Source organism: Leptopilina heterotoma, unplaced genomic scaffold (genome assembly GCF_015476425.1).
Source record: "Leptopilina heterotoma isolate Lh14 unplaced genomic scaffold, ASM1547642v1 Lhet_81, whole genome shotgun sequence".
In the NCBI taxonomy this organism is placed as follows: domain Eukaryota; kingdom Metazoa; phylum Arthropoda; class Insecta; order Hymenoptera; family Figitidae; genus Leptopilina; species Leptopilina heterotoma.
The window spans coordinates 789,874-812,655 of record NW_025111185.1 but is presented as its reverse complement, the minus strand read 5'-3'; the positions used below and the strand labels follow the sequence as shown (position 1 = coordinate 812,655).

General features: G+C 25.6%; 1 non-coding gene across 1 annotated transcript; it reads left to right on the top strand.

Moving 5' to 3' along the window:
• Window positions 1-21,060: 21,060 nt before the first annotated feature.
• On the top strand, window positions 21,061-21,142 carry Trnas-gcu. The gene has a single exon. It is a non-coding gene; the product is annotated as a tRNA-Ser (tRNA).
• Window positions 21,143-22,782: the final 1,640 nt, after the last annotated feature.

Below are 22,782 nucleotides of genomic sequence, written 5' to 3'. Positions count from 1 at the left end.
TATGTCTAAGTTTGGTAAACGAAAATTTTAAGGTTTTTCATCCAATTGCGTAGTGTGCTGTCGCTAAATTCTGGTAGGTCAAAAATATCTTCCCTTAATTTTGTGTGGAGGTCTGTCACTGTTGGATATTGCTTTTGAACATAAAATTCATAAATTTTCCTTCTTATTGCATTCTGTAAAAATTCATCACATTCAATAGGAGGTCTTCCACTTTTTTCTTTTTGCTCAAACAGCTGCCTACTTTTCCACTGTTTACTAATCATTTTCACTGTTCTTTCAGAAATTTTTGTACACTGAGAAGTCCGTAACACTACTTGATTTATATCATTTGAATTTCCAGCATCTTTTTCTGCTTGAAAGTATTTCCTTACATTGATTATTATTTGCTTTTCTCTGGGTTGAAAATTTTTTTTACAATAACTTAATTCGGCTGGATCTATATTTTCAATATCGCTTATGTCACTTTCTTCTGTAGATACTGACAAGTCAATAGTACTATCACAAATTTCACTTTGTAACACAGGCATTGATAAGTCAACAGGAACTTCAATAACTTCACTTTCTTCTATTCCAATAACGTTGCAATTGTCATCAGAAACTTCACATGTTTCCATAATTTCATTTACAACTTTCGGAATTAAAAGTTGAAAATGTCCAGTATTACTGTTAGCAGTATGCATTCCTGTCAGAAGCAGGAATATTGTTGGGGAGTTTGTATTTATTTCAAATGGTAAAGTAAAGAAATCCTTATTTTGTAATAACCGAATAACAGTCACATTAACGTTATAACATTCAGAAGCCGCCCGACATTCTAATAACGAAGCATAGACATTACTTTTGTTCATAAGATCTCTATACTTTGCAGAGGTACTGCAATCAAGAACATTTTTTATTTCATCTTTGTAAACAGGCCAATTGTTAATAACATGCAACACTATTTTTTGGCGAATTTCATATGCACTGCGAATATTTTAAGCAATAGAAAGAGCGTGAAAAAAACAGTTCCCATTGCGATTGGTTTCTCGTACTTCAAACTCTTTATTATTCACAATTATTGATTCAACCATTTTGAACACACGAAAAATAAATGCACTCAAAAACTATTCACCTTGTCATAACAGCAGAGTATGCAAAGAGAGACTAAATTGGAAAATTTAGACTTGCTTTGAAACCAAAAGTAAAACCCTGCCGTTACTGAACCATTACTTTTTACTTAGAAATTACTTAAAATCTAATTAGGAAGTATACACTTAGGCCTAAAAGTTTCAACCATCATATAATCATTAAATATTTCTTACAGGCTAACCATTGCATATAAAATTGTGCAAACACTTGTTTTACGTTTCGCAATAAAATGATTTTACTCTCTAAATCTGAATCAGTGAAATTCCACTGAAAATCAGTGAAATTTGACTGAGAATCAGTGACTCTATTCTCGCGATTTGAATCAGTGGAATTTCATTGAAAATCAGTTAAAAATAACTGAAATTTCAGTCATTTTCCACTGATTCGACAATTAAAAACTACTGAAAATTTCAGTTATTTTTTAATTGACCAATCAGTGAAAAAGGACTGAAATTTCAATAAGGGGCTGTCCATAAATTACGTAACACGTTTAGGGGGGAGGGGGGGTTCGAGAAAATGTTATCATATGTTACATGGGAGGGGGGATCAATCATCATTGTTACGTAATATTTATAAAGAACTTAATCTCTTTATAATGGATAAATTTTTGAAAAGCTGTCCCTTGCCGCCACTTCAATATAAGTAAAAATCGAATCATTTCGCGAACCGATTCTTGGGAATAATATACAATTTTTATTGTTAAAAAATCAATGCTATATTTTTGGTTGTTCAGTATGATTAATAAAATTATTCCTCTAAATGTTTTTTATATTTAACTTAATTTTGTATTGCTATTGTACGATATAAATACTAAAAATAACAGTAATAAACAAATTTGTTTCGAAAAACGTTAGTAAAAAAATATTTTTAAAAATTACGTAACATTGATAAGGAGGGGGGGTGTAAAACGATTTTGTTACAACTTGTTACATAGGGGGAGGGGGGGTTCAAAATTTCACTAAAAACGTGTTACGTAATTTATGGACGGTCCCTAATTTTAAACTGATCTTCAGTGAAATTTCACTGATTCAAATCGCGAGAATATAGTCACTGATTCTCAGTCAAATTTCACTGATTCAGTTTTAGAGAGTATATAAATTATGCAAAAATCTCAAGTAACACGCAATATTAATATAATATTTACATGCGATATTAAAATATTACAATTTAATATTATAGCGATATTAAAATTTGCTCCTTAAGATAATATCACTGGTAATATTACATGGTATATATTGTAATATTACTGTAATACTGCAGGTAATTTGACAACAATATTATCGTAATATTACATTAATTGTACTATTAATTAATTAATTATTAATATTACAGTAAATGTACAAAAAATTCTACATACGAAGAATTTTATGAAATTTTCACAATTACCATAAAATATAACTGTAATATTACCTGTATTATTACCTCTTTGTGGATATTTTAATATTACTGTAATAATACATTGTAATATTACATGTAATATCATAGTAATTATACAATGAATTATTACTAATATTGCAGTAACATATATTACGTGTTACTTGGCTATTTAGCCGTGCAATAATAAATATTTGAATTTTTTAAATTACTTTTTTATACCTATAATTTAAATTAAATTTATTATTAGTATTTATTTATTATTATGCTTAATTATAAATAATTAATTATTTATCAGTTTTCATTTAGTCTTAAATATTTTATGCTAAAGGGGCCTTCACCTACTGCAATATTCCATGATACATCCCTGACCCCAAAGCCCAGATGTAGTACTGGTGATCCCTGTTTCCGAGCAGCAAGTGGCAGTACATTTTTTTGACATTTTTTTTCTATTCAATATTCAATTCAAAAAACGCTTTTTTCTTGAACATTTAAATTGTTAATTAACAACTTGTTAACTTAAATAGTTTTGAATATTTTACTTGATATTTTACAATTTATCGCGAAGCTGTATCTTTATTCTAAAGCCAGATAGCACATTAGCATAAAATTGCTCATTACAACGTTAATTAACATAATTTTAGGATTTTTTAAACTTCTTTATAAAGGTTAGATATTAACAAATCTGCTATACATTTTGTAAATTTTTTCCATTGTTAATAACATCACAGGGACTAGTGAAAGTGCATATATTTTATAAAGTGTCATTTTTAAGGGACATTTTTATACATATTTGATTACAAATAAGAAAGAAAATTTTTTCTGTTTATGAATAGCATATCTTTATTTGCGCAGATAAACTAGGCTTTATTTACTGTTTATTACAAAATTGAAAAAATTTTTTTAATAGAATTATAAGCTTTCAAAGTCAACAAATTTTGAGGGGCAAAGACTTTCTGTGCGGACATTAGTCCGTTAATGGTTGACTAAGTGGATGCAGTATTGTGTCTCGAGAAACACACGGAGAGAAAAATCAAGCGTTTGTAGTATGGACAGTTAAGCTTATTTCGTAAAAGAATGCACATGCGCAATATGCGTAAAACTTCTGCTGTATTTGTATAAATTTCTACGTTATCAGCATAAAAGTTCTACCTGTAACGCATGGGACGTCAGTATACTACGATTGCAAGAGATCCATGCTTTTTTAGTATATGTTTCATGCAACTGAGGTATAAAAACATGCCTCTTTAGCAGGACGTTCATACAAAATTAGCATAGGAAGTCTCCATACTACAAACGCTTGATTTTTCTCTCCGTGCAGGAACACTCTTTTCAAATGGCAAATTTGACTTCTAGATTGACTTTCCAAAATGCACTTTTGAAATATACGTAGAGTAAAGGACAACTACTGAAACTGGGTTTAGAGCACTGTATCGTGAAGAACCACTTGTTATAAATAAAATTTTAAGACTAAAGATCGTTTGATGGTCTAGTCCTTCTAATACCCAAATTTCCTGTGTATTTTAGAAATTGTTCGACTTTTCATGTATTTTAGTTATTTAGTATTTTTGTATTTTTGCGTATTTTTTTAATTTTGGTGTATTTTTGCGTATTTTTCTAATTTTGGCGTATTTTTTTAATTTTGGCGTATTTTTCCGTATTTTTCGTATTTTTGCGTATTTTTTTAATTTTGGTGTATTTTTCCGTATTTTTTGTATTTTTGCGTATTTTTTTAATTTTGGCGTATTTTTCCGTATTTTTTGTATTTTTGCGTATTTTTTTAATTTTGGCGTATTTTTCCGTATTTTTTGTATTTTTGCGTATTTTTTTAATTTTGGCATATTTTTCCGTATTTTTTTAATTTTAGCGTATTTTTCCGTATTTTTTTAATTTTAGCGTATTTTTTTAATTTTGGCGTATTTTTCCGTATTTTTTGTATTTTTCCGTATTTTTCTAATTTTGGCGTATTTTTCCGTATTTTTTGTATTTTTGCGTATTTTTTTAATTTTGGCGTATTTTTTTAATTTTGGTGTATTTTTCCGTATTTTTTGTATTTTTGCGTATTTTTCCGTATTTTTTTAATTTTAGCGTATTTTTCTGTATTTTTGCGTATTTTTTTTAATTTTAGCGTATTTTTCCGTATTTTTTTGTATTTTTGCGTATTTTTTTAATTTTGGCGTATTTTTCCGTATTTTTTTAATTTTAGCGTATTTTTTGTATTTTTGCGTATTTTTTTAATTTTGGTGTATTTTTCCGTATTTTTTGTATTTTTGCGTATTTTTTTAATTTTGGTGTATTTTTCCGTATTTTTTGTATTTTAGCGTATTTTTCCGTATTTTTTGTATTTTTGCGTATTTTTTTAATTTTGGTGTATTTTTCCGTATTTTTTGTATTTTTGCGTATTTTTCCGTATTTTTTTAATTTTAGCGTATTTTTCTGTATTTTTGCGTATTTTTTTAATTTTATCGTATTTTTCCGTATTTTTTTGTATTTTTGCGTATTTTTTTAATTTTGGCGTATTTTTCCGTATTTTTTTAATTATAGCGTATTTTTCCGTATTTTTTGTTTTTTTTTAATTTTGGTGTATTTTTCCGTATTTTTTGTATTTTTGCGTATTTTTCCGTATTTTTTTAATTTTAGCGTATTTTTTTAATTTTAGCGTATTTTTCCGTATTTTTGCGTATTTTTTTAATTTTAGCGTATTTTTTTAATTTTGGCGTATTTTTCCGTATTTTTTGTATTTTTCCGTATTTTTCTAATTTTGGCGTATTTTTCCGTATTTTTTGTATTTTTGCGTATTTTTTTAATTTTGGCGTATTTTTTTAATTTTGGTGTATTTTTCCGTATTTTTTGTATTTTTGCGTATTTTTCCGTATTTTTTTAATTTTAGCGTATTTTTCTGTATTTTTGCGTATTTTTTTAATTTTAGCGTATTTTTCCGTATTTTTTTGTATTTTTGCGTATTTTTTTAATTTTGGCGTATTTTTCCGTATTTTTTTAATTTTAGCGTATTTTTCCGTATTTTTTGTATTTTTTTAATTTTGGTGTATTTTTCCGTATTTTTTGTATTTTTGCGTATTTTTTTAATTTTGGTGTATTTTTCCGTATTTTTTGTATTTTTGCGTATTTTTCCGTATTTTTTTAATTTAAGCGTATTTTTCTGTATTTTTGCGTATTTTTTTAATTTTATCGTATTTTTCCGTATTTTTTTGTATTTTTGCGTATTTTTTTAATTTTGGCGTATTTTTCCGTATTTTTTTAATTATAGCGTATTTTTCCGTATTTTTTGTATTTTTTTAATTTTGGTGTATTTTTCCGTATTTTTTGTATTTTTGCGTATTTTTCCGTATTTTTTTAATTTTAGCGTATTTTTTTAATTTTAGCATATTTTTCCGTATTTTTTTGTATTTTTGCGTATTTTTTTAATTTTGGCGTATTTTTCCGTATTTTTTGTATTTTTGCGTATTTTTTTAATTTTGGTGTATTGTTCCGTATTTTTTGTATTTTTGCGTATTTTTCCGTATTTTTTTAATTTTAGCGTATTTTTCTGTATTTTTGCGTATTTTTTTAATTTTAGCGTATTTTTCCGTATTTTTTTGTATTTTTGCGTATTTTTTTAATTTTGGCGTATTTTTCCGTATTTTTTTAATTTTAGCGTATTTTTCCGTATTTTTTGTATTTTTTTAATTTTGGTGTATTTTTCCGTATTTTTTGTATTTTTGCGTATTTTTCCGTATTTTTTTAATTTTAGCGTATTTTTCTGTATTTTTTGTATTCTTGCGTATTTTTTTAATTTTAGCGTATTTTTCCGTATTTTTTTGTATTTTTGCGTATTTTTTTAATTTTGGCGTATTTTTCCGTATTTTTGGTATTTTTGCGTATTTTTCTAATTTTGGCGTATTTTTCCGTATTTTTTGTATTTTTGCGTATTTTTTTAATTTTGGCGTATTTTTCCGTATTTTTTGTATTTTTGCGTATTTTTCTAATTTTGGCGTATTTTTCCGTATTTTTTGTATTTTTGCGTATTTTTTTAATTTTGGCGTATTTTTCTGTATTTTTTGTATTTTTGCGTATTTTTTTAATTTTGATGTATTTTTCCGTATTTTTTGTATTTTTGCGTATTTTTTTAATTTTGGCGTATTATTCCGTATTTTTTTAATTTTGGCGTATTTTTCCGTATTTTTTGTATTTTTGCGTATTTTTTTAATTTTGGCGTATTTTTCCGTATTTTTTGTATTTTTGCGTATTTTTCTAATTTTGGCGTATTTTTCCGTATTTTTTGTATTTTTGCGTATTTTTTTAATTTTGGCGTATTTTTCCGTATTTTTTGTATTTTTGCATATTTTTTTAATTTTGGTGTATTTTTCCGTATTTTTTGTATTTTTGCGTATTTTTTTAATTTTAGCGTATTTTTCCGTATTTTTTTGTATTTTTGCGTATTTTTTTTAATTTTGGCGTATTTTTCCGTATTTTTTGTATTTTTTTAATTTTGGTGTATTTTTCCGTATTTTTTTAATTTTGGCGTATTTTTCCGTATTTTTTGTATTTTTGCGTATTTTTTTAATTTTGGCGTATTTTTCTGTATTTTTTGTATTTTTGCGTATTTTTTTAATTTTAGCGTATTTTTCCGTATTTTTTTGTATTTTTGCGTATTTTTTTTAATTTTGGCGTATTTTTCCGTATTTTTTGTATTTTTTTAATTTTGGTGTATTTTTCCGTATTTTTTTAATTTTAGCGTATTTTTCCGTATTTTTTTGTATTTTTGCGTATTTTTTTTAATTTTGGCGTATTTTTCCGTATTTTTTGTATTTTTTTAATTTTGGTGTATTTTTCCGTATTTTTTTAATTTTAGCGTATTTTTCCGTATTTTTTTGTATTTTTGCGTATTTTTTTTAATTTTGGCGTATTTTTCCGTATTTTTTGTATTTTTTTAATTTTGGTGTATTTTTCCGTATTTTTTTAATTTTGGCGTATTTTTCCGTATTTTTTGTATTTTTGCGTATTTTTTTAATTTTGGCGTATTTTTCTGTATTTTTTGTATTTTTGCGTATTTTTTTAATTTTGGTGTATTTTTCCGTATTTTTTGTATTTTTGCGTATTTTTTAAATTTTGGCGTATTTTTCCGTATTTTTTTAATTTTAGCGTATTTTTTCGTATTTTTTGTTTTTTTGCGTATTTTTTTAATTTTGGCGTATTTTTCCGTATTTTTTTAATTTTGGCGTATTTTTGCGTATTTTTTTAATTTTAGCGTATTATTCCGTATTTTTTGTATTTTTACGTATTTTTTTAATTTTAGCGTATTTTTATGTATTTTTTGTATTTCTGCGTATTTTTTTAATTTTAGCGTATTTTTTAATTTTGGCATATTTTTCCGTATGTTTTGTATTTTTGCGTATTTTTCTAATTTTGGCGTATTTTTCCGTATTTTTTGTATTTTTGCGTATTTTTTTAATTTTGGCGTATTTTTCTGTATTTTTTGTATTTTTGCGTATTTTTTTAATTTTGATGTATTTTTCCGTATTTTTTGTATTTTTGCGTATTTTTTTAATTTTGGCGTATTTTTGCGTATTTTTTTAATTTTAGCGTATTATTCCGTATTTTTTGTATTTTTACGTATTTTTTTAATTTTAGCGTATTTTTCCGTATTTTTTGTATTTCTGCGTATTTTTTTATTTTTAGCGTATTTTTCCGTATTTTTTGTATTTCTGCGTATTTTTTTAATTTTAGCGTATTTTTTAATTTTGGCATATTTTTCCGTATGTTTTGTATTTTTGCGTATTTTTCTAATTTTGGCGTATTTTTCCGTATTTTTTGTATTTTTGCGTATTTTTTTAATTTTGGCGTATTTTTCTGTATTTTTTGTATTTTTGCGTATTTTTTTAATTTTGATGTATTTTTCCGTATTTTTTGTATTTTTGCGTATTTTTTTAATTTTGGCGTATTTTTGCGTATTTTTTTAATTTTAGCGTATTATTCCGTATTTTTTGTATTTTTACGTATTTTTTTAATTTTAGCGTATTTTTCCGTATTTTTTGTATTTCTGCGTATTTTTTTATTTTTAGCGTATTTTTCCGTATTTTTTGTATTTTTCTGTATTTTTTTGTATTTTTTTGTATTTTTTGTATTTTTGTGTATTTTTTGTATTTTTTTGTATTTTTTGTATTTTTCTGTATTTTTGTATTTTTCTGTATTTTTCTGCATTTTTTGTATTTTACTGTATTTTTTGTATTTTTCTGTATTTTTTTGTATTTTTCTGTATTTTTTCGTATTTTTTGTATTTTTTTTGTATATTTTGTATTTTTTTAATTTTTAAAAATTTTTTAAATATTTTTTTAATTTTTCTGTATTTTTCCGTATTTTTTGTATTTTTGCGTATTTTTTTAATTTTACCGTATTTTTTGTATTTTTTGTATTTTTGCGTATTTTTTTAAATTTTTCTTTGCTGAAATTAAAATATTTTCCAAATCTACTATTTTAATGAAATGTCTTAAATGAATTTAATTATTTTTTAAAAATGTTATAATTTATTAAATAAATTAATGTTAATCAAAATTTAATCCTTATAAAGAATTTCATCGACAAATTTTTAAATAATTGAATTTTTTCGCCTAATTTCAATAAAATTCTCATTTAAATTTTTCGAGGAATTTTACTTAATTTGTATTAAAAATAATTGAAATTCTATGATGAGTTTTATTATTTACGAAAATAATTTAATCTTGGTAAAAAATTTTAGTATTTATGCAAATAATTCAATTATTGGAAGAAATTTAAAAAAAAATTGTACATAGTTGAATTCCTGTTAATTTTCTATTATTTATAAAAATTATCAAGTGTTTGCTTAGAATTTTATCAACACTTTTTTTTAAATAATTGAAATCTTTTAAAAAAATTTATTAAAATAGTAAAGGTGACTGTCTTAGAAAGTGAACTGGTAGATCAGAGACAAGTAATTGTTCAGTTGGGAAAGCTTTTAGAAAAATCCGTATTTTAAAAAATTATAAAAAGTTGTTTTATATCAATTAATTTATATTATAATAATTTAAGTTCTACAAATTGACAAACATTGTTCTTTGCATTTGAATTAGTTAAACATAACTAATTTGATAATAAAGTGTCATTTCCTTATTCAAATAGTAATATTTTCTAATGAAATAGTTAATGGTAATTAATTATTATTTTTTTCTGGTCAAAATAAATTCCTGGCTTTTTCCCTGTTTTCCACTTTGGTAGACACACTCTAAGTGTATCGGTAGAAAATAAAACCCGTCGAAGACGGGTACGACAGTAGCTAATTTTGTATGAAACAAAATTATTGTTTTTTATGAAAACAAAATTGTTTTTTAGGAAGCAAAATTATTTTGTAAAAAACAAATTTATTTGGAAAAAACAAACTTATTTTGTACAAAACAAAATTATTTTACAAGAAAAAAAAATAATGTAAAAAATAATAATTTCTCGAAAGTTAAACAAAATCCCCCCCTCGCTAATAAAGAAGTCTAGAATTTTGATTGAACGAAGAATAAGTTCCTCCTAAGCATGCTAAATCAATTAATACAATCGGAAATGAAGAGATTTCCCTTACGGAAGAGGGAAGAATCGTTTATTATTTCTCCACGCAAATGGATTTTCATTGTCTGACTCTGAAACCCTTTAGAGTAACGAGAAATGACTATAGGCTAGATTAAATGATCGCTGCTGGAATTTCGATCGGTGTACTTGGAATGGCGTGGTTGCTGTTTAATGTTAGACTAGATAACAGACAGCTCACTAAATGTAAGTTTGCTTTAGAGTGTACGTTAAACGAGTACATCCAAAGTGCCTCTGGTATTTATATATTTATATGCAATCCTTCTATTCTATGTACATAGTGTGAGACTCAATATTTTATTATATTGGAAATTTAGTGTAATTTCTTTTGATTCGAAAGAGACTACTTGATATTTTCACTATTATATATGTCGGTAAAAGAAATTCAATTTCACATTTTTTTTTCATTTTTATTTTAGAAGTTTATTCGATTTAGTAATTTTTTTATTAATTAACTATAATAATTTGAATGTTCTTTCATTCATTCACTTTTTCTGTCCCTCACACTCTGAAGTTGTCTTTTGTTTATACTTTTGTTTTTTGTTCAAAATGACAAATAGAAATTATAAGAATTTTTTCACTTCTTCTCATTAAAAGACTAAAATTTTGTTAAATATTATGTTTTATCAAATTGAAATTGTGCAGATTTTTGCTATTTACTTCTAAACAAAATTAGAAAATTGTTAAACAACTATGATTAAGAAATAAAAAATTTATTTATTTTGCATTATTTTTCTTTATGAATCACAATTTTTTTTAACAAAATTATTAATTTGTTTTATAAAAAGAAGAAAAATATTTACACAATTTATATTTTTAATCTTATTTTTGGAACAGGATTTTCCACAGGAATTAAGACATTCAAAAATTTCAAATTCAAACCATTTTTAAATTAAACAACTTATAAAAGTATTCTTATAAAACATGAAGATATCGATTGCTCCGAGTCGAAGACTCGGAGTGATCGATTTCTTCATGTTTTATAATAATTAAAGATGACTGAGAGATAAAATCATTATTTTATATTATAAGAATATTGTTACTGCGACTTCATCAAAATTATTTTCATCATTTTAATTCAATTACTATTTTCTAGAATTTTAAATTATTTTTTATAAAAATAATAATTGAATTCCTTTAAAAAATTGTATTATTAATGAAAATAATTGAATTTCTGTGAATTTTTTATTATTTATGAAAATAATTAAATGTTTGCATCCAATTCTATTAAAATAGTAGATATTGAAAATAATTGAAATTAGAAAAATTTTTGAAAATAATTCAAATTACAATAAGAATTTTTTTTTACATGTAGGATAAAAATAATTGAACTTTGGAGAAGAATTTTGTTATTTATAAAGTTAATGGGGATTTCTACGAGAATTTTTTTCAAATTTTGAACATAGTTGAATTTTATTAGAAGAATTTTTTTTTTTTTTTTTTTTGAAAATAATTGAATTTCTACAATTATTTTTGAATTCTTAAAAGAATTTTATTACATTTTTTTTAATAATTGAATTGATGTTAAAAATATTAAAAATTGTAAAAATAATTGAATTCTTAGGAAGGATTTTATTTTAATTTTTATAAATAATTTAATTTTTGTTTACAATTTTTTGTATTTTTTTGTATTTTTCCATATTTATCGTATTTTTCCGTATTTTTTGTATTTTTGCGTATTTTTTGTATTTTTTGTATTTTTTCGTATTTTTTGTATTTTCCCGTATTTTTTGTATTTTCGCGAATTTTTTTTTATTTTTCCGTATTTTTTGTAATTTGCGTATTTTTTGTATTTTTTTGTATTTTCCCTTATTTTCTGTATTTTTTGTATTTTCGCGTATTTTTCCGTATTTTTTCGTATTTTTTTGTATTTTTCTGTATTTTTCTGTATTTTTTTGTATTTTTCTGTAGGTATTTTTTGTATTTTTGCGTATTTTTTGTATTTTTTTGAATTTTTTTGTATTTTTGCGTTTTTTTTAAATAATTGAATTTCTACAATTATTTGTAATTTCTCCAAAATTAAATTTATTTTAGTGTTTTCAACAAAAATTTTAATTAGAAAATTTTTTAATTGTATATTAATTTTAAAATTGCTAATTTTATTTATTACTCACTTATTTTATTTCACTTATTTTATTTTATTGACTAATAAATTAGTAACAAATATTTAATTTATTTAGTAATTTATTTTGCGCTTGAATTTATTTAGTAAAAAATATTAATAAGTTTGTAAGAAATATTTAGTAATAAATATTTAATCTATTTGATAAGAAATTAATAACAAATATTTAATTTATTTACTAGTTTCTACATTATTTTATTTAATAATTTCTTTATATTATTTAAATTTATTCAGTAATTTATTTTACGTTTCAATTTATTTTAGTAACAAATATTTAATTTATCTGGTATTTTTTTTATTTATTAATTTTATTTTATTTAGTGATTTATTTAGTATTTTAATTTATTTAGTTCTATATTTTATTTATTATATTGGATTCATATGTATGACCTTTCGGCCTTTTACATTTCCCGTACATAAATATTTTCTTCGAATCTTTAACATAAATAACTTAAATTAATTTAACACTAGATTTTAAACATTTAAATATCTTAAATTATAAACCGCTTTGTTTACATTTTGATAAATCTTCAAAGGCTCTTGCGTATCTGCAGAGAGCGAGGATCGGTTTGCCAGACATTGTTGACCAAATTTTTTGCAAGCTTAAATTTTTGCCGCAATCGGTCCACTTATCAACTTCTTCCACCCACTTTTTATCAATTAGCTCCCTAGCTTTTTTACACACCCAAATATGCTCTATGTTCTCTGTTTCTGATCCACAGAGTCTACAACTTACATCTGTGAAACCCTTATTCCCGGCCCTCCCTACATTGCCACATCTAATCCGAGCCCATTGTTCCTTGTCCTTGAAACTTAGTTCTTTAATTTCCCAGTAATTTTCTCTCCCTATTTTAGATTTCCATTTCCCATAATTTTTGCAATATGAAGACTTATCAATTTTATACCACTGTTGTTGAATGTCCTGATCCATTTTGACTTTTATATTTCTTTTTATATTTTCGGAAATCTCTCTCATATTTTCTTCTGGACCCAATAATTGAATTGTTCTGCCGTCTCCTACTTCGCTAAGAACTTTTTGGACTTTTGCTCCCCATGCTGATGGAAAATTGTTTTTAATGCCTCTTAGTTCCTCATTTAGGCATATTCTCGGAAGTCTGTTTTCTTCCATGTTTAAAATTTCTTTGAGATATTTAAATACCCTTCGTTTAGCTTCTACATCTAGACTAACTCTTCCAGATTCCATTTTCCAGATGTAATCTGGGGTGTTGATGTCCAGTCCCATCGCCATTTTCACAAATCTTCCTTGCGCTTTTTCCATTGTATCCCATTTTTCCCATCCCCAAATTTCAACTCCATATAAACCTCCCGATTTAGACAAAATATCCATAATATAAAGTCTTGTATTTAGTCCCCCTATTCTAGCTCTCGTTAAGACGCCCCAAGCAGCATTTGTTGCTTTTTGCATTTTACCTGCCATTTTTTTTACGTGCCTTCCATGAGATCCTTTTGTAGAGAACCAAAAGCCTAAATATTTGTATTCGTTGACAATTTCTAGTTTTTCTCCGAATATTTCCCATTTTTCCCCTTTCTTTAGTTTACCCCCTTTCCTAAACACTATGACCTTCGATTTTTTAATATTAACTTCTAATCCATTTTTTGTAACGTACCCTTCTAGTGATTTTAGCATTTGCCTCAACCCTTCTGGAAAATCTGCCAATAATACTAAATCGTCTGCGAACTTCAAAGAATAAATTTTAACTTTCCCTATGACCGTGCCACCCTCTTTCTTAATTTCCCAAATTTCATCCATGTCCTCTATAAAAATGTTAAACAATGTAGGACTAAGAGGACATCCTTGCCTTACTCCTCTATTTGTTTCAAATGAGTCCGTAAGTCCTTCTTCAGTCACTACTTCATTCGATGTTACTCTATATATTTCCATGATCATTTTGAGCATTTTTCCTTTTATTCCTAAGTTCGACAGCTTCCTAAAGAGAATTTCTCTATCGACTGTGTCGAAAGCTTTTTTAAAATCAATAAATGCGGCGTGTAGTTTACCTTTCTCCCTTTTTAAGTTATTTTTTATCAATGAATTTAGGACAAAAATATGATCTCTGGTTGACCTTTTTTTGCGAAACCCTGCTTGATTTTCTTTACACAATTTGTTTTTTTCTAACCAGTTTCTAATGCGCTCGTCTAAAAGTGAAGCTAAAATTTTGTAACCCGTATCCAGCAAAGATATACCCCTGTAGTTATTTGTGTCATTTTCGTCTCCATCCTTATAGATAGCTATAATTCTCGCTTTTTCCCAACCTTTTCCTAATTTACCTTGATTCCAAAAACCGTTTATTATTTTATGTAACTCTAAAGCCCATACTCTAGGAATTCCTATTATGAACTCTATTGGTACCCCATCTTCTCCAGGAGCTGTCCCTTTTTTCATTCTCATGATACATTTAGCTAATTCATCGAAAGATATATCTGCATTTAAGTCGTTGTCATCCTCGTCATTGTCTGTTTCTATGCTTGAACCTACTTCTCTATTTTCTGAATTATTATTCCCTGTTGCATTTTCCCTAGTTGTTTCATTTATATTTTCATTATTCCCATTTAATAATCCCTGAAAATGATGCAACCATCTTTCTTTTTTTACTGCCATCCCTCTTTTCTTTTTCTTTCGCGGTCTAAAATCCCCTATCGCTTTCCAGAAACTATTCATGCTTTTGCTTTCTTTTACTTTATTCCATTTTTCCTCTTTTATTTCTTTTTCTTTTGAATCGCATAATTTTTTCAGTTTTCTTTTTTCCCTTTTTAATTTTAATCTACTTTCGTCATCTCTTTTTTTACGAAATTCTTTTAAACTTTTCCATACTTTCGATCTCTGTTCTACGCAATCCTTATCGAAACCTGTTTTTACTGTAAAATTTCCATTACTTTCCTTTCTTATAAGCCCTACTAATTCCGCAGCTTTCCATATGCTTTGTTTAAAATTATTCCATCTATCTTCCCAGATTTCGCTTTTTTCCCCCTCGTCCCATAAGTTCTCCATTTCCCTTCTATATTCTTCTTCTTTTTCTTTTTCCCACTTGAGAATGTTTCTCCTTTGTTTCCTAACCCTATCCTTCTGGTCTACTCTAACTAATTTACCCTCTAATTCTAAGTTAAAGCAAATTGGAAAGTGGTCCGATTCAATTCTAGGTTCAACTTCCAATTTCTTTACTGGACATTCATCACTGTTTTCCATTACTATTATATAGTCCAAAACCGATCCCCCCTCTCCACAGATACACGTCCAATTTCCTTCTGTATCTCCTTCTATTCTACCATTCAAAATTCTTAAACCTTGTTCTTCACAAATTTCCAAAAGTTTTTTGCCTTCAGCATTAAGAACCTTATCCTTAGATTTCCGATCTCTAGTGTACCCCCTGTAAGGATCTAGTCTATCCCATTCACATCCTCCCAATTCCTCCCCCGTTCTCGCATTCCAATCTCCTACAATGATTAATTCTTCCCCTTCACGTCGAGATTTTTCTATACATTTAATTAGTTCTTCTTTTAATTTAGATATACCAACATTGTTATAAGTAGAAATAATACGCACCTTCTTTCCGTTTGCTTTCCACCCCCCATACAATATCAAACCAAATTCCCATTCCTCAAATTTCACTTTATCACTCACCTCTTTTTTTACTCCAATTAATATCCCCCCTTTAGCTCTACCTTTTTTACACTGTCTAGTTGCTGATTTAGTCGACCAATAAAAATCTTTACTTAACTTATTCTTAAAGTCCGCTACGTTTTTCTCCTCCAACCAAGTTTCTTGAAAAATAACGAGATCGAAATTTTCCCAAAAGTTCTTCGAATCCAACACGTTTTTAGTTCCAGCAATATTCCAAGAAATAACTTTGATAATCCTTTCTTCTTCATTACCTCGATTGACGAAACCACTTGTCTTCGGTTATTCCTTCTTCTTCATTCCAGCGAAAATTGCGATTCCCCACTGTCCACCTCATATACCGGTACCTGGCTTCAAATCCTTGATTTTGTACTTTTTTAACCTCTTGCCTTATCCATTTCTTGATTTCCTCCTCTCTAGGCGTTAAATCGTCTTGTATCCAGATGTCCGTTCCATGTAATTTACCTTTGTTTCTCAAAAGATACTTTTTTTCTTCCAAAGAGTACAATTTTACTAGAATTCCCCCTTCAATAACCCTCACTTGTTTTATCGTAATTTGAACACCGGTTAGTCCCCTTAAGACTTCCTGAATTTCGTTTTTCATATGTGGCCCTCGTACAACACTGAATCCCGTCACTTTTATCCAACATCTTCTTTTTCTTCTTTCTTTGAATTCCCATTCTAATTCATTTTTTTGCAAGAGTTCGGGTATTTTTGCTCGATTATCCTCGCTTGTTAGATTTATTTCTTCCTCATTTTTGTTTTGAGTATCATCGCTGTTTTCCATTCTCAATTGAGTGTTGTCTCCTTCTTCCTGGCTTTGGTTTCTCGGATATTGGTTAAATTCGCTTAAATTTCTTCCGGGCGTTCGCTTCTTTTTTCTAGCTCCATTCTCTAAATTTTGAATTGATGAATTTAATTTTTGAACTTCCTCTTTGAGTCGATTGATTTCAGCCTTCAATTTAATTTCTCTTTCTCTTGCTTTCCTTACAGCTGTTAATGCTGCTTCCTCTCTCGTGATCCTTTCTTCTTCAGCTTCTTGCGAGACCGCATCTTTTTCTGCACGTTTGAGTAACTCTGTCAATTCTTTTGTTTTTTTGTCCCACCATGTATCCAAAATTTTTTCTAACTCATCTTCCTCAATAACACACACTTCCTCTTCAATATTAGAGTTCTGATCTAGCAATTTATTTATCGTTTCACTTCTTGATTTTTCTGTGTCTTTTTCTGATTGTTTAGATGCATTTCCACCACTATTTACAAACTCACTTTTCCCTGTTATTTCGGACATTTTTTCATCCCATTTCTTATTAAAATACTTATCTAAATTTTTAACACCCTTGTTGTTTTTCCTTTTCGCAAGTTCCGCCTTGGAAGGTCGTCCTCTTTTTTTTTTTATTATTACTCCTTTTGTACTCCCCCTTTTCGTTGACTCCAAAACTGCGCCACGCGGAGAATCTACTTTATCTTCCGTAGATCGGCTTCTATTAAATGGCGTCATCTGTTGGGACTCTCTTGAATTATCTTCGTCTTCCATGTTCGCTGAACTTGCTATCGACATAACCTCAACTATCTCCAGCTCCACTTTTTAATAATCAAATTTTTCATCATTCATTCAATCCCCCACTTTACAAACATTTCCTTGAACAACTCACACCTCACTTTAATAACTGCAATAAAAATCGCAAGTCCACTAACCCTTTAAACCAAAAAGAAACAACTTTTTCAGCCCGCGGTTACCCGACACGTATTGCTCGCGTAAAGTCTCAACCGGAAGTCCCCATTTAGTTCTATATTAATAACAAATAAACAAATATAACGAATGTCAATTCTTTGATTTCTAAATCGTTTCAGTAGTAGAAGTCATTTTTGTCAAGACTAGTCATTTTCCCTGTCGTCGACATGGTGTTTGAGTAGTAAGAGTCAGTTTTAGTCAGACGCGCCCTTTCCCCTGTCGGCGAAATATTTTTGCAGTAGTAAAAGTCAATTTAAGTCAGACATAACTTTTTAATGTTTTAATATTAAATCAGTAGTAGAAAAGTACTTGTCAGTCAGACTGGAAAATTATTTTAAACTAATACCAGTAGTAAAAATCAATTTTAGTCACACTTGTCATTTACCCAGTCGTCAATATGTATTTTTTTAGTAGTATAAGTCACTTTTAGTCAGACCAGACATTTTCCTTGTCCTTCGAATGTTATTTCAGTAGAAGAAGTCATTTTCAGTCAGACATGCAATTTTTCTTGTTCAAATGTATTTTCAGTAGTATAAGTCAGTTTTAGTCAGACCTGTCATTTTAATTGCGTTATCCAAATGTTATTTCAGTAGTAGAAGTAATCTTTAAGTCAGAATTGTCATTTTCCCTGTCGTCCAAACACAGAAAAAATTATATTCTAAATTTAAAAATACAATCTTGGCTCCTATTTCAGTATATATTTGTCATGCGTTTTATTCTTAAATAATCTTAAATGTTAGGATATATTACTCTTAAAATAGGAGGAAGTTTCTTAAAATAAGAAATATATTTTGATTTTAAGAAACTTTTTTCTATTTTAAGAATATTATATTCTAACTTTAAGAATAAAACACATGACAAATATATACTTGAATAGGAGCCAGGATTATATTCTTAAATTTAAAATATAGTTTTTTCTGTGAATGTTTTTTCAGTAGTGTAAGTTAGTTTTAGTCAGACCTGGCATTATATTTTAATTGTAACATGTTGCCTTAGTAGTATAAGTCAACTTTAGTCAGACAGAAACCAGAAATAGCAGTAGAAGACACTTTTAGTCAGACTTTTTATTTGCTCAATCTTCTATATATTGTCTCAGTAGTAAAAGTCAATTTTAGTTAGACAGAAGTTTATAAAATTCTATTACAGGGTTTCTAAAAATTTCACATTATAAAATTCCATGATTTTTTAATGATTTCCAGGTGATAATTGATAAATGGTAAAATTTCCATGAAACATTAAAATAAAATTTTTGTCAGTTAAGTCAGGTAAATGTCATGTAAAAATATTTTTGTCCGGGAAATTAAGAAAATTGAGACTTTTTCGACTTATATTTAATTGAAAAAAATTAATTTATTTCAAGTATCTTGTTACAATTTATGAAAATCAACTTTTGAAGAATTTTAATTGCAAATTTTGACAATAATTGAATTATCAAAAATTTTAATGTAAAATCTTTAAAGGTAAATTTAAAAATGAAAATAAGCTTCTAATTTTTTCAAATTCAATATTTTTAATATTTTCAATTACATATTTCCAAAAATAATAACATTTTAGAATTATTTTTAACATTTTGGAGAAAACCATAATGTTCAAAATTTTTAATTAAAATTCATCAAAAAATTTATTAGTTTTTTTAAATTATACAAAAATTCTTTTAAGAAATACAATTATTTTCAAAAAATTAAATTAATGAAATATTTTTAAAAACTAATTATTAAATATTGTTTTCTTCCACGACAAGATAATTATTTACAAAAATAAATTGTCTTTATTAGTGAAAGAATTTGTTTTCATAGAAAAATAAATTTTTTCCTTAAAAGAATAATTTTTTATTAGATTTTTTTATTAGAATTTTATTAGAATATTTTTTTATTAGAAAAATAAGTTTTCTTTATTTTTATTTTTTTTATCTAACTTTTATATATATCTATATTTATTTATTTTAAATAGAAATATAATTCTCTTTGTAAAGTTGAATGTGTGATAGAAAATAGAAATTTGAATGAAGAGAATAGAAAAATTACGTGGATAGTATATTAAAAGTTTTTTTTGGGAAAAACAAGTTAGAAAACTTTTTTTATCAAAGTTGACTTTCCCCTTGACATATGTCGTTTAATCGTTGGGAGAAAATTGCACTTCTCAAAAAAAAAAAAAAAAAAAAAGTGTCATTACCTATTATTATGCTAATGTACTTTTTTTATTTTTGATGACACTTAATAGTAGGCGGGACAAATCAAACTTGATGTGATACACATTATATGATCGATACAAAAGAAATGACACCTGTCCTGTGAATTTTTTCTTTTTCATATTCTATATTCAGTCTCAGTATTATTTCGACCACTTTGAAGAGCGCAGCTCTTTTTGGGGAACAGAAATACAAAAAGTACATATAAGAATAAGTAAATAAAAATTTTCGAAAATAAAGAAAATTTCTGTTTGGGAAAACATAAAGAACTCTTGTTGAGACTGATAATTTTTTTTACTAAAAGAAATGGTAAGTAGGTAAACTATATATTTTTAGCTAATTTTTTTTTCAACGTAAAAAATATTTATAAAACAATATTTATACTTTAAGCTACTAAAGTTAAATTATTTTAACGTAAAAATATTTTACGCTAATTTATTGCTAATATTTATAGCTAATTTATTGCTAATTTATAGCTAATTTATTGCAGCTACATTTATTTATTAATAAAATATTTAAAACCACATACTTTTAATAAAACTTTTTTCGCGTAAAGAAATATTTAGAATTCTGTTTAGCGTGATTAAAAAATATTTAAAAAACTATATATTTTTAGCTAACTTTTTTAGCTTAAAAAATATTTGAAGTTATATTTTGAACTAATTTTTTTAGCTTAAAAAATATTTAAAGTTATATTTTTTGCTAATTCTTTTTTAAAAGGTAGGTAGACGCGAAAAAAAATTTAACTCCATTTTTTTAAAGGTAGGTACTTAAAAATATTTCAAATTATATTTTATATTTAAAATGTGGAAAAATTTTCAAATGTTCAAAGTGTTTGAAAAAAGCTTCGAATTATGAAATAAAAATAAATAAAAAAATGTATTAAAAAGATTTGAAAAGAAGAAAAAAAAGAAACAGTAGAAGAAATAATAATAATAATAATAATAATAATAATAATAATAATAATAATAATAATAATAATAATAATAATAATAATAATAATAATAATAATAATAATAATAATAATAATAATAATAATAAAAAATAATAATAATAATAATAATAATAATAATAATAATAATAATTAATAAAAATAAAATATATAGTATATTATAATTATAATAATCAATAAAATATAATTAACTATGGACTTAATTACACACAATATGTGTTATATTGTGTTTAACGAAAATTATATTTAACATTTAATTGAAGGTAAGTCGCAAATAATTTACTAGTTACTTAATTATATTTTATGAAAAAAAAATTGTAATTTATTGATAACATATGACGAGGTGGCCGAGTGGTTAAGGCGTTGGACTGCTAATCCAATGTGCTCTGCACGCGTGGGTTCGAATCCCATCCTCGTCGTGTATTTATTTTATTAAATTTTTTTTTATTTTCGATTAATGAAAATTATTAATTTTTATGTCAATATCACATAAATAAACAGATTTAAATATATTGGATAAATTTAATAAAAACATTTTAAAATTAAAAACAATTTTTTTTGGTACTTTTTCTACAAAATCCGAACAACTAATTCACAATTAATATAAGAATACTCACTTTTGACTGATAGTAATTTCTACTAATTTATTTGTTGTTAAAAAAGTGAATTTTACTAATAATTATTTTTACTCACTGTTTTTCTGGAAATATCAAATTGAGACAAAAATCAAATCAAAATTGTTGCATCGCAACAATTTCGTTTTTTGTCTCAATTTGATATTCTTAGAAAAACTGTGAGCTAATTTACTTATAATTGAATTAAAAAATTTATTAATAAAAAGTAAATTCTACTATTAGTAAAATTTAGTAATTCAAAATTCGATTCGTTTTGTGTCTCAATTTGATATTCTTAAAAAAACTGTGAGCTAATTTACATGTTATTGAATAAGTAATTTCTACAAATTTATTAGTAAAATCTACTAAAATTCAAAAACAAAAAGTGATTAAAAAATTAATGATTCTCTGTATCGAAAATGAGATTTATTATACCAATATAGTAAAAATTTATGTTCTATATTTACCACCACCCCTTCAGGTATAAATATTAATCTAAATTAAAAAGAATTTTTACCCGCGTGTATATTTTTTATATCTAAAGCGAGTTCTCTTGAAGGACAAGGCTATAACTATCACGAAGCTTGTCATTTGCGCCTATTCAATGTCATTAACTAATTAGTGGCACTAAATACAGTTCTGTGTTCAGAAACCTACAATGAATATCAATATTCACGCACATGTAGGTATAAACAAAACTCCCTTTTCGAATCGAAGAAAAAGGGTTTAATAAATAATGTTATATAGAAAATATTGCGAAATAAATTTACTCCATACTTTTTTTCTTTGATTAAATATTTAAAAATATTACCTGAAAAGTAGAAGAACACTTTCAGTTATTTAATGGATTATTCACTCACCTGAAACAGAGAAAAAAAGAAAATTTGGTAAATAATTTAATCACAAAGGGTTAAAAAATATAAAAATATAAAAACAAAAAAATTAAATAAAAAAGTACGTAAATATATATATATTTATGTACCTTTTTTATAATAAAAACATAAAAGTAAGTAATAAAAAATAGTGACTGACTTTTTGCTTTTGAATTAATAAACTTTACTAAAAAACTAGCAAAAAATTTTAGTAGTAAATTTTACTTAAAAAATTAGTAGAAAATTTCCCTATGAAATTTTACTAAAAAATTAGTAGAAAGTTATACTAACTTATTAAGTTATTAACTAACTTATAAAATTAAATTTACTAGTAAATTTTACTAAAAATATTAGTAGAAAGTATTACTAGTAAATTTTAATACAAAAATTAAAAGAAAGTTTTACTATAGTAAATTTTACTAAAAAAGTTAGAAAATTTCCCTAGTAAATTCTTCTAAAAAATTACTAGACAGTTATACTAACTTATTAACTAACTTACTAACTTAAATTTACTAGTACATTTTACTAAAAAAAATTATTAGAAAGTTTTACTAGTAAATTTTTCTAAAAAAA